Source organism: Tamandua tetradactyla, chromosome 4 (genome assembly GCF_023851605.1).
Source record: "Tamandua tetradactyla isolate mTamTet1 chromosome 4, mTamTet1.pri, whole genome shotgun sequence".
Classification (NCBI taxonomy): domain Eukaryota; kingdom Metazoa; phylum Chordata; class Mammalia; order Pilosa; family Myrmecophagidae; genus Tamandua; species Tamandua tetradactyla.
Genome location: NC_135330.1, coordinates 95,589,324 through 95,600,862, shown reverse-complemented (window position 1 = coordinate 95,600,862; position 11,539 = coordinate 95,589,324). Strand labels below are relative to the sequence as shown.

At 39.3% G+C, this 11,539-nt stretch overlaps 1 long non-coding RNA gene across 2 annotated transcripts in view; it reads right to left on the bottom strand.

Annotated features, from left to right (window-relative positions):
* Positions 1-1,979: 1,979 nt before the first annotated feature.
* The window catches only part of LOC143679198 (uncharacterized), a 29,678-nt gene continuing 20,118 nt past the window's right edge, over positions 1,980-11,539 (bottom strand). The window contains exons 3-4 of one of the 2 annotated variants that reach the window (XR_013173584.1): positions 5,579-5,679; positions 1,980-2,083 (exon numbers count right to left, since the gene is read on the bottom strand). This is a non-coding gene — a long non-coding RNA (uncharacterized LOC143679198). Of the gene's footprint in view, positions 2,084-5,415; positions 5,680-11,539 lie in introns of those variants that run through there. The other variant, XR_013173583.1, reaches the window with a different exon arrangement.

Below are 11,539 nucleotides of genomic sequence, written 5' to 3'. Positions count from 1 at the left end.
GTGTGCCCCACCTCCTCTGTGCCTGCTGCTTCTGCAGGAGTGTCACTGCCAATCTTCCTGAGAAAGACCCTGCTTGGTTTCCAGGCCTGTGCACCCACCGAACTGAGCACTCCAACGTACATCCCTGGGCCACTGGACAGCTCTGATCCCACAGCAAATCATTCCAGTTGGGTGTGGAGTCAACTGAAGCATGTCATTGATTATGGGAATTCCCTAGAAAATTTATGCAGTCCCAGTGGCCATTCTGAGGTAGAAACCCTGCCAATAGTTGGCAAAAATCCCTATGATATATGTAGTACAGACATGACATGGAGTCTTTGAGTAAAATCACACACCATATTGGAAACATGAGCATCCCTATGAGTCCTATGTTTCCCTTAACAAAGCAAAATCTATTGGTCTGGATGAAGCTGCCTTTTAAAATTCTAAATGCATTGATTAGCTTATATTCCTATTTGTTTCTGCACTTCTGGACTCCATCAGTGAGTGAAACTGGAAACATGAGACTTTCATGAGTCTGATCTCCTGCTATTCTTATCTTAACTAGAAATAGAAACTACCAGAAATCTTATAAAACTTGTCCCAGATGTCAAATTTTCAACATTCATAGGCTAAGCAATTCAGAGAAGATTTGGATGAATAGAAAATTTGGAATGCTTGTCTGGGGCACATAATTTTAATATTCATCTGCTCCCAGATTTGTTATGAAAATGTTGCACAAGCTAGTGTTAGATCCCTGAGATTAAATATTAATGCCTTAAACATAGATATATTCATATAAATCATGTCTTCAGGGTAAAATTTATATTTACACAACTCATCCAATTAACTCATTAAGAACCATACTTAGGCTTCATGGTATATTTAATTATCATGTTTACTTTAACAATAGGCCCACATTTAAAAATAAATGGTCAGACATTATGATTTTTAACTTGAGAAATGCAATTTTAAGAACCAAATTAGAAGAAAATTCTGTAGATGATATTTCTCAAACGATGAATGTTTAATATCAGTTTTGCTGCTTCCTGTGGGCGTGGGAGCCAACCTCTTCCAGTGTGAAATGCACAGTGGGATGTGCTGCACTCCCATTCTCGGGTGGGGCCTCGGCTTCACCTCATTTGAGGGCAGCCCTGTGAAGAGCAGCTGCTCGCCGTTGCTTCTCAGCCATGGTTGGCAAATGCGCACTCCACCAGACAGGGTGAAGTCTCCAGGCCGGGTCCCAGGTCTACCCCTGATGAGCCCCCAGGTGACTGATGGTACTGTCCCCCAGGCTTAGTAGGAAGCTCGAGATGAGTGGCTATTTTCTAGGAGAGGTTGGGTCTAGATATGCAAAAGGACAGACACACACCAGTCACCCCAGGTTCCACTATCTTTAAGGAACAACATTTAGGCAGGAAAATTCATTCACATGATGTTGGCCAGATACCTGGAACTTTCCAGATGATCTAGCATATTCAGGAGTTTATGGCCATAGAAAACCCGAAATGATTCTCTGTAACCGTGATGACGGTGGAGGGTGAACGGGAGCCAGCAGATGCGTTTTCACTACTCCGTTGAACTAAAAGCTTGGTGGGACATGTCTGATAGTCCCTTTCCCATGTTTGCCTTCCTCAGGGATAGCAAGACAAGAGAAAGAACACTTTGAGCCACGTGCATGAGGATAACTAATCACCAGATAATGTCTCATAAAAAAAAGAACATGTAACAGACTTGCTGTGATGAAGTGGCTGTGTCTGTTGCTCCTAGCACAGAAACCAGCAGACATTGGCAGCACTGACACCCCCAGTGTCAACAGAGATCATTTCAAGACCCTGTCTTCTCTGGAACCGCGGCTGTGACTTGGGCTCACATGAGAATCACCATAGGAGCTTAAACTCCAAGCCAGTGTGTGGCCCAGAGCAACTGGGCCGGTGCCCTGGGGGCTGGACCTGCCTCAGCAACTCTCTGGGGGTGGATGTGTGGAACATCATCCGAAGATGGCAGGAGCGCATCCCCCGTGCCGGGCACCACTGCCTGAGAGCCCGGAGCCACTGCCCTCCACTCGCCGGCAGGCCAAGCTCTGTTCTGCGTTCTCAGCTTCCTGGTGTAAAGATATGGAAGGGTTAATTGTGCTGCAAATAAGTTATTTTTATTGCCATTTTCAAATTCCTCTAAAAAGAATTCCTAAATGATTTCCTACTTTGTATTTTATTAATTTGGGTAAGAAGCTCGAGACCCATTTCTTTTCACCTTCCACAGTCCTCTCCTGTGGCATCTCCTGCACTGTCCACATGCCACAGGGGATCGAGCACACACGTGTGCAGAGACGTGCAGCTGAGTAAACAAGTGGGCTTGATGCACTCATGCTGGGAGCGTCTGGAGGACACATTTCTAAAAGCTTAAATCTATTTTGTTTTAAGTAATAGATCCTATGTAGAGGAAAATTGGAAATATAGAAGGAGCAAAAGTAATAAATCTCAGTATTTAAATGCAATCATTTAGTATATATTAGTGTTTTTCTTACAGACCTTTACTTGTATAATATTTAATTTTTATTTGTCTTTTTATGAAATTTAGCTTTTAATAAATGCTTTTTTCTATGTGATTGCTAATTTCATTAATTTAATTTCCACTGTCTGTTCACCATTAAATGAACATGATAGAATATAAGGAATTTTAACCTGGTGAATGAAAATGTCATGTGACCAGGTTTATTTAGTTCATTGCTTTTAAAAACATTATATTTAAATACCTATTTAAATACCTACTTAAATAGGTATTTAAATATATTTAATTATATTTAAATATATTTAAATACCTATTTAAATATTCTGCCTTAAAAAAAAGTATTTAACCTATACCCTAAAATAGTTAAGGTACCTTTTTCGCAATATATTTTTGAGAGTGTCTTCCAAGCTCTTTTCACATGCCACTGAAAGCAGCAGATGTCTGCTGGTGTCTATATAGTTAAATGTATGGTTGCATGCTCAGCCATTGAGAAGCCCCACACATGTATTCACTGACCTAATGACCTTTTAGAAGTCTCCTAACTGTCTGAAAATGCAGAACTTTTTATGCTAATGAAATTAAATTTATCACTGCCAGTCTTATTTTCACAGTTCTTATAACCATCTACTAATGTGGCAATAATTCATGTATCATTCACCTTTACTGCTTTTACTGCTTTTCAGTGTTTTTAATATTTTTTTAGAATGTTTCTGGTAGTGAAAATGCCAATCTAGAAAAGTGCATATGGAGACAATCCAGGCAATCCTGCTTCCCGATGCCTATATTCCCAGCCCAGAGAGAAGCGTGCAAAGGCCCAGTGCTCCAGTGCAAGAAATGCGTGAAGGGATTTTGCACAGCAAAGTGCTCACTGATACACACCGGGCCATTGTACTTCACTTTACAATGTGAATTAATATCATCAAATCAACAAAAAATATTTACAATTTTGAAAATACAGAAAAGTAAAAAGGAGAAAAATTCACACAGATTTCTTCTGTATGAAAACAGTTATAACTAATATTTTAACATTTCATTTTTCAGAACATATACAATTTACATGTGAATATACATTTATTGTACATTTTGCTGAACTTTTCTTACTGTTATATAGACTGATACACTTTAAATGAATATAATATTTTATGAAATATCTACATCAGAATTTACATAAACATTCCCTTACAGTTGGACACTTAAATGATTACCAAGGAAAGCAAACAGTCACTAGCTCTGTGCAAAATCTCACAAAGGATGGAAATGATTACCCAATACCTGAAATTTTTTGATGAATAAAATGCTTTTTAGAATAGGATGAAAGTGCAAATAAAATTATGAAGCTAGAGGTAAGCAACTTTAAAATTAAAGTGCAATTTTTGATGCATATTTTAAAGATTTCATCTATTTCAGGGGGTCATTTAGGACAGAATATGTTCATTTTTTATTGTGGAGTGCTCTTTTCTTATTTTACATTAAAAATGTCAAGAGCATAATGGGAAAGCAGCACCTACCTGCCCCCCACATATTTTCTGAGCTTTTGTCACATAATGAATATTAATTATAATTATAAAAAGTGGTCAATATATTTAATCCCTCTGTCACAGAACTTGCAGGTAATATTTTACCTCAATGAGTTTTGCCAGAAAGCTGCTTTTCCTCAAAAGTCACCAAAGCATTGCTCAAGGTAGGCATTCTTGAACAACAACTCAATGAATGGATGAACTACATAATTTAAGAATTTTGTTTTCATTTCAGTAATTCAGAGTTTCTTAAAATAGCATAAATTACAGTCTCCTCTTGTCAGGCATCGCACATGAGTGAGCAAGAATTCAACTGCAAACAGATCTTCGCTACAGAATAATAGATAGTTTTCAAATTTAACTTATTTTTGTCATTCTTATGTTCTTGCATATTAGGTTCTAAATTCTCTCAAACTTTTTCTTATAGATCCTTATTTTCCACTGTTAAAATAAGTTTAACTTTCAATTACACTAGATAAATACTTCCAGAGAGTGTTAATATTTCAGCGAGTGAGCCGTGGCCTAATCACACTTAATTTAATACTTCAAAATATCCCATCAAACATTTTCATGCTTAGATGTTGGCCAAGCTTCTCCCCTAAGAGCAAGACCCTATGTTCTGTACAGAAAATGTAATCCATGTGTTGTAGATGTGTTTACATTTGGATCATCAGAATTGTTTTATTGGGACTACTTGACATGTAAGAAGTCTTTTCAAGTCTTTTCTTCCTTAAATTCCCCTCCCTCTCCTGAATAACAGGGGTGAAAAAGAATCAGGGTTTGATTTTACTCTTAGAAACCACAAGGTCTTAAAGTGGATTCAAATCCAAAAGAAAAAAATTACTTTTCCCTTAATATCAGAAAACAGTGAGTCCAGCTTTCAGAAAGGATGAGGAAAAAATGTGCAAGAATGTTGTATATTAACACATTTTGTTTGATCAAGTACTCCTTCATTTTAGATAGTTTATTTGAACTAAATATCTAACAGTATTAAATAATTTTTAAAGTATAAGCAGAAAAAAATCAAACTCCTTCAGAAACCAAATGAATATGATAACTATCTTGGTTGATATTAAAACAGATGAATTTGTAAAAACATATCCCAGAAAAGCAATCCACACAGAGTAATATAAACACATAGAGTGCTACTCTATCTGTTTAGTTCAACACAGACCTTAGTTTTTTAATTCACCCATGACTGTTAGGTATTAATTGCTTTCCAACACTCAAATGTTTCTAAGAGCTGGCCAAATGTGTAAACATATTCAGAGCAGGCTCGTCTTCTTTTGCACTGAGTGCTTGGATGTTCTGACTGTCTAATCAAGTTCAAGATGGTTTTAGCACATGATTTTCAATATCTTTTGGAAAAGGGAACCCAACGCTGATGACTAATAATACAAACCGCAGGAACTCTGGAAGGAGAAGTCCTGTGTTTCAGCTCCCACTGGCTGGGCCATTTCCCTGTGAGCAGAGCGGTGCCACTCCAGGCGGCTCCCTGCTGCGGGCACCAGAGAAGGAACATCCAGCTTTCTCCCACCATTTTCCAAGAACTGCTCCAGGACACATCTCACCATCAAGAAGCATTTCCCAATACGTGTCTCCAGGGCTTCATTACATGTTCAGAGCTCCGCCCAGGTTTGGAAGAATTCAGGCTTCTCCTCCGAGCTTTAACCTTTAAGTATTTTATGGAAATGTAAATAGGTTAACAGAAACCTCATTTCACTTTTTTCTGGATGACAGGGGTTGTTCTCAAGCCAGGCTGCCTAGGACTCAAATTGATTTAAATTTAACTCGTCATAGACCCAACAAACTCAAGGATTGTGGTGGTAAGAAACAGAGACAGATTTTTTTCTTTCACTACTAATTATTCCCCTAAAGTGTGTTTCTTGTTGTTACAGTTATTTTGTGTTTTGATGATGAGGAATAACAACCTCAGTCTTGGAAAATTCTTTCTCAGCTAATGGGTCACACCAAACCATGAACTCTCCTTTGAAATACTTTGCCAAGATGCAGGGAGCATTATCCAGGCCTGCTGACATCTAAGAAACCAAAAACCTTTCAAAAGTGATACTTTGGCATTCTGTCTTACTCTGTGTTTAACGAAAATGATCACACTTTGCACTTTTTGTTATATTCTCTTCTATTTTTCCTGAACATGCCATATATGGAGACTGTCTTTCCAGTTAAATCAGAGAGCTATTGCCCGGTGCAAGAACTCTGATGGGGGCTGCACACAGCTCCCTCCTCCTCCCAGCTGGAGAGCCTCATGTCACGTGTGCCCAGGGTGCAGGCGTGAGCAGAGGAAAGGGCTGGGATTCAGTTTGGCTGGACTGGGCTCAGTCCCGAACGTCCCTGCGGGACGGTGATGCCTGAGGAAGCTGAAGCGACAGCAGTGCGACCCTCAGTTTTGCCCTCAAAGCTGGGGCAGGGGCTGAGGGGGCGTCCAGGGTGGGGCCAAGGCTGGGGGTCTGGGGTGGGAAGGGTGTCTAGGGGCCCGGGGCAGGAGGGCGGTCCGGGGTCCAGGGGCAGGTCCGGGGCAGGGCCAGGGTTGGTGTTGGGGTGGGGCTAGGTTTGGGGGTCCAGGGCGGGGCCAGGGGTGGGCCAGAGGCAGGGCGGGGCAGGAGCACTGAATGCTGGAGCCAGGGGCGGGGCGGGAGCCCTGGCTGCCGGTGCCAGAGGTCGGTGAGCCCGAGGGTCGCCCCCGCACGAGTCAGACCCACCCCAAGCAGAAACGGGGAAGGGGTCAGGGGTCTCTGAGGGTTATTTTGGACCAGTCCCGGCAAGACGTTGAACTTGGAATGATGACGGGGTGGAAGGAACCGCAGCTGGACTAAATGTAGTGGTTGTCCTTGCTCTCTGCTGCCCCCAGCAAAAGGCTTGGTAGAAAAGTGGGCAAGTTTTAGAAATTAAGTGTGCTGTTCCCAAACATGGGAATGTAACAGGAGTAAATGCTCAGTTTGGTGTAAAGAGGTAGATGCGGTGGAGTGGATGGATAGACAGACAGACAGATGGATGGATAGATGGACAGACTGATACAGCAAGAGAGAGAGGGATGGATGCTTAGAGAATGCTAGTTTAATTTTTCTATCTTTTAAAACTAATATGATACTCATGCATTTTTAAAATACTAAGAGTATAAAATGCACAGTATTCTATAATACAAATGTACTATGATTTATTTAACCAATCCCCAATTTGCTGCTGTTACAAAAAGCAACCATAAAACTTAGGACAACACATTGAATTTTAGACCAAAAACATAATGGAATTTTAAAGCTTCCTAATACATATAAACATCCAGAAAAATATATCAACTTACATTCCCAACAACAGCAATGAGCCTACCAATTTTGCCACATCCTTATAAATATTTGCTATTTGTTTCCTACTTGTCCCTTGTTTATCTTTTTACTCTTTCTTCTGGAAAGCTGAGGACTTTTCTTTACATGATTTTACCTCCTTTTTGACACATTAATGCTCATTCTCTGATATTTCGGTGGTTGCTTTATGGTTTGCAGAGTGCATCTTTAACTTCGCACTGCCAGGTGAGAGCATCCAACTTCATGCATCGCATAAAGATGTTAGTGTGTGTGGCTCTCTATGTTCTTTCCTTGATTTTTTTGTTCCCACATGTTTACCCTATACATACATTAATAACTCCACAATGCATTTACACCCTAACAGTGAATCATCTTTTACGTCTTTGAAATGGTAAGCAAAGCTCTCACCAGTTTGCCCTGCAGCTGCATTTCCATGCCCTCCCTGCCCCCAGACCCAAGCTTGCATCATTGGTTTTCCTTCTGTCCAGGGCAGGCACGAGTCCACTTTCTCATGGTCCATTTCATGTGGTGTTTAGTGGCTGCCTTTGTACACTCACCGTTATATCTTCAAGGTTCTCATGTGCTATGGCATGTTTCAGTATGTCATTTATTTTTTCAAGGCTGAATTATACTCTATTATAATTTTTATAATATTTTGTTTATCCACACATTAGTTGATGAATAAGTGGGTTGTGTCCTATTTTTGACTATTATGAATAATTCCTGCTATGGATATTTGATTGCAACTTTTTGCATGAAAAAAATGTTTTCAGTTCCCTTGAACATATAATGAGGAGAATTTTGGGGTCATAAGGTAACCCTATTTTTAACTTTTTGGAAACCTAGCCAACTATTTTCAAAAAATACTATACCAGGCACACTTATCCACTGTTGGTGGGAATGTCAAAGGGTGCAACCACTGTGGAAGGCAGTTTGGCGGTTCCTCAAAAAGCTGAATATAGAATTGCCATACGACCCAGCAATACCATTGCTAGGTATCTACTCAAAGGACTTAAGGGCAAAGACACAAACGGACATTTGCACACCAATGTTTATAGCAGCGTTATTTACAATTGCAAAGAGATGGAAACAGCCAAAATCTCCATCAACAGAAGAGTGGCTAAACAAACTGTGGTATATACATATGATGAAATATTATGCAGCTTTAAGACAAGATAAACTTATGAACCATGTAATAACATGGATGGACCTAGAGAATATTATGCTGAGTGAATCCAGCCAAAAACTAAAGGACAAATACTGTATGGTCCCACTGATGTGAACGGACATTCGAGAATAAACTGGAAATATGTCATTGGTAACAGAGTTCAGCAGGAGTTAGAAACAGGGTAAGACAATGGGTAATTGAAGCTGAAGGGATACAGACTGTGCAACAGGACTAGATACAAAAACTCAAAAATGGACAGCACAATAATACCTAATTGTAAAGTAATCATGTTAAAACACTGAATGAAGCTGCATCTGAGCTATAGGATTTTTTTTTGTTTTTGTTTGCTTGTTTGTTTGTTTGTTGTTGTTTTTTATTATTATTACTACTTTTATTTCTTTTCTTTATATTAACATTTTATATCTTTTTCTGTTGTGTTGCTAGTTCCTCTAAACCGATGCAAATGTACTAAGAAACAATGATCATGCATCTATGTGATGATGTTAAGAATTACTGAGTGCATATGTAGAACGGTATGATTTCTAAATGTTGTGTTAATTTCTTTTTTTTCTTTCTGTTAATAAAAAAATAATAAAAAAAATACTATACCATTTTACATCCCCATCATTGATGTATAAGCATTTTCATTTCTCCAGACCCCTCCAACACTTATTTTCATCTTTATTTTTTTTATTGTTATAGCCTTCTTGTGAGTATGGAATAGTATCTCATTGTAGTTTTTATTTGAATTTCTAATGATTAATGAGCATCTCTTCATATGCTTGTTAGCCACTTGTCTATCTGTATATGGAAAACTATCTATTCAAAGCTTTTGTCTATTTGTTCATTGGATTACTTATCTTCTTGTTGTTGAGTGTCGGAGTTCATTATATATCCTAAATATTAGACCCTTATCAGATAGTTGAATTGCAAATATTTTTTTCCCAGTTGCTGATAGTGTTCTTGGAATCTCCAAAGATTTTAATTTTGATGGGTCCAGCTTATCTATTTGTCTTTAGTTGCTCATCCCTTTGGTATCAAATCTAAGAAACTATCATTTATTATTTTTTCTTAACAGCATTATAGTTTTATTTCTTTTATGTCTTTGTAAATTTTGAGTTGAGTTTTGTATATGCAGTGAGGTCAAGACAGACTCCATTCTTTTCAGGTGGATAGCCAGTTGTCCCAGCACCTTTTATTGTAAAGACAATTCTTTCCCCCATGTAATGGTTGAGACCTTTGACAAAATCAACTGACCAGAGATGTTTGGGTTTGTTTTTGGATTCTTAGTTCTATTCCAGTGATTTATATGCCTATCCTTAGGCCGGTATTATGCTATTTTGGTTATTGTACCTTTGTGGTAAGTTTTAAAATTGGGACAATTCTTGGTTCTCTGTTTTTCTCGATTTACACTTACCCCTACGTGACCTGCCCAAGCCGTATGCCTGCAGTACCACTGTGAGGCTGTGGAGAGCCAGACATGTCCAGCTCCTGTCTCTTCCCTCTGTCCATTTGGATGTCCAATAAGTGCTCCAAATCTAACATTTCCATGGAAGACCTGATTTCTAACCCTAACCCTGCCTCATCCTCACTCCTCCTCACATCAGCCTATGGTACCTCTGGGCTACACAGGTCAGAAGATGAAGCTTCATCCATTGACCACCTCTCTTCCTCACAACTGGTTTGTTAGTAGTTTCTATAGGCTCAACCTCCAAAATGTGTAAAAATCCCCTAATTCTCACACCTCCACTGCCACCATCTTAGGCCACTCTTCTCTTACTTCCCTTATTTGGATTGTGAAAATGATGCTCCTCTTTTACCACTTGGGGTCTGTGCTCTTGTCCCTAATGGGACACTTCCCCTGACCTCAGCCTTTACCTCCTGCACTCCCTGCAACTGTAGTGACCAGGGTAGCTTGTGGGTGCTCTAGTCACTGCACTTCTTGTGACCCAAAAGCAGCTCAGCCCCTTCACACTCTGATCCCTGACACCTCTTCCTTAGCACAACACTCACGGTTCAAAGTCACATTAGGTGTATGGGAAATTGTGTATTTTGTGACTCTACACCCAGAAGGTGAGCTCCCTGAGGGCAGGGACTTACTCCTGCTCACCGGGACCTACACCTTTCTTGTGGTGTGCAGATGTTATATATTTACATGTATGTGTATATGGAGTTCCTGTGGCTGGACTGTGAATTGTGCTCTACACTGTTCACAGCTCAAAATTGCCTTCAATACATGCTCAATCAGTATTTGTAAGGGAATGAATGGAAAGACTTTCTTTATATGGGCGCTGTCTGACGGGTCTCTGAACCATCTGACATTCACTACTGCTGGTGATAATGTCATGGTAAGAAATGAGGGATATGACTCAATGTGGAAATTGTTTTTCTCCTTTGCAGCAATAGCCACGATGGTGTCCTGCTGGTGGCAGGCATGCTGCATGCTGGTGGTGGCCCCCTCATTTTCTACTGGCAGCTGAACTCAGTAGCAGCTGCGCTGCAGGCAGGTCCACCCCAGTATCACCTGGGGGTGGGGTAGGAACTGCCTATGACTCAGCCACACAACCCCCTCCAGTTGCTGCCTGGGGTATATAAAAAATGAAATTATTAATGGCAGAAGTGAGTTCTCTTATTTAGAATAATGTCTGAAGTGGTGGTTATAAAGCCAAATGAAGTGATAAGTATCTAGAAAAATAGATACCTATTGTGGCATAAACATGAAAAATCAAGTTCAAAATAGAGTTTTTAAATAATAGTACATGGGACTAATTTTTCCATTGAATATTTATGAGTTATTAAATTATTAAGATCAGTTTCACACTCTGATGCAATTCTCCAATAGTATAAATTCTAAGATAAGGAATATTGAAGCAGATATGTTCATTGAATTAATGTTTCCAACTCAGACATTAATGTATTAATGAATTAATTAATTTTATGCCTATGATCTAGAGGAAAACCTAATTTGTATAATAAATTGATTGTAGATGTTTTAGAACTATCTATTAATCTTCTGTAACAATTTTTATACTTATTTTATCTCA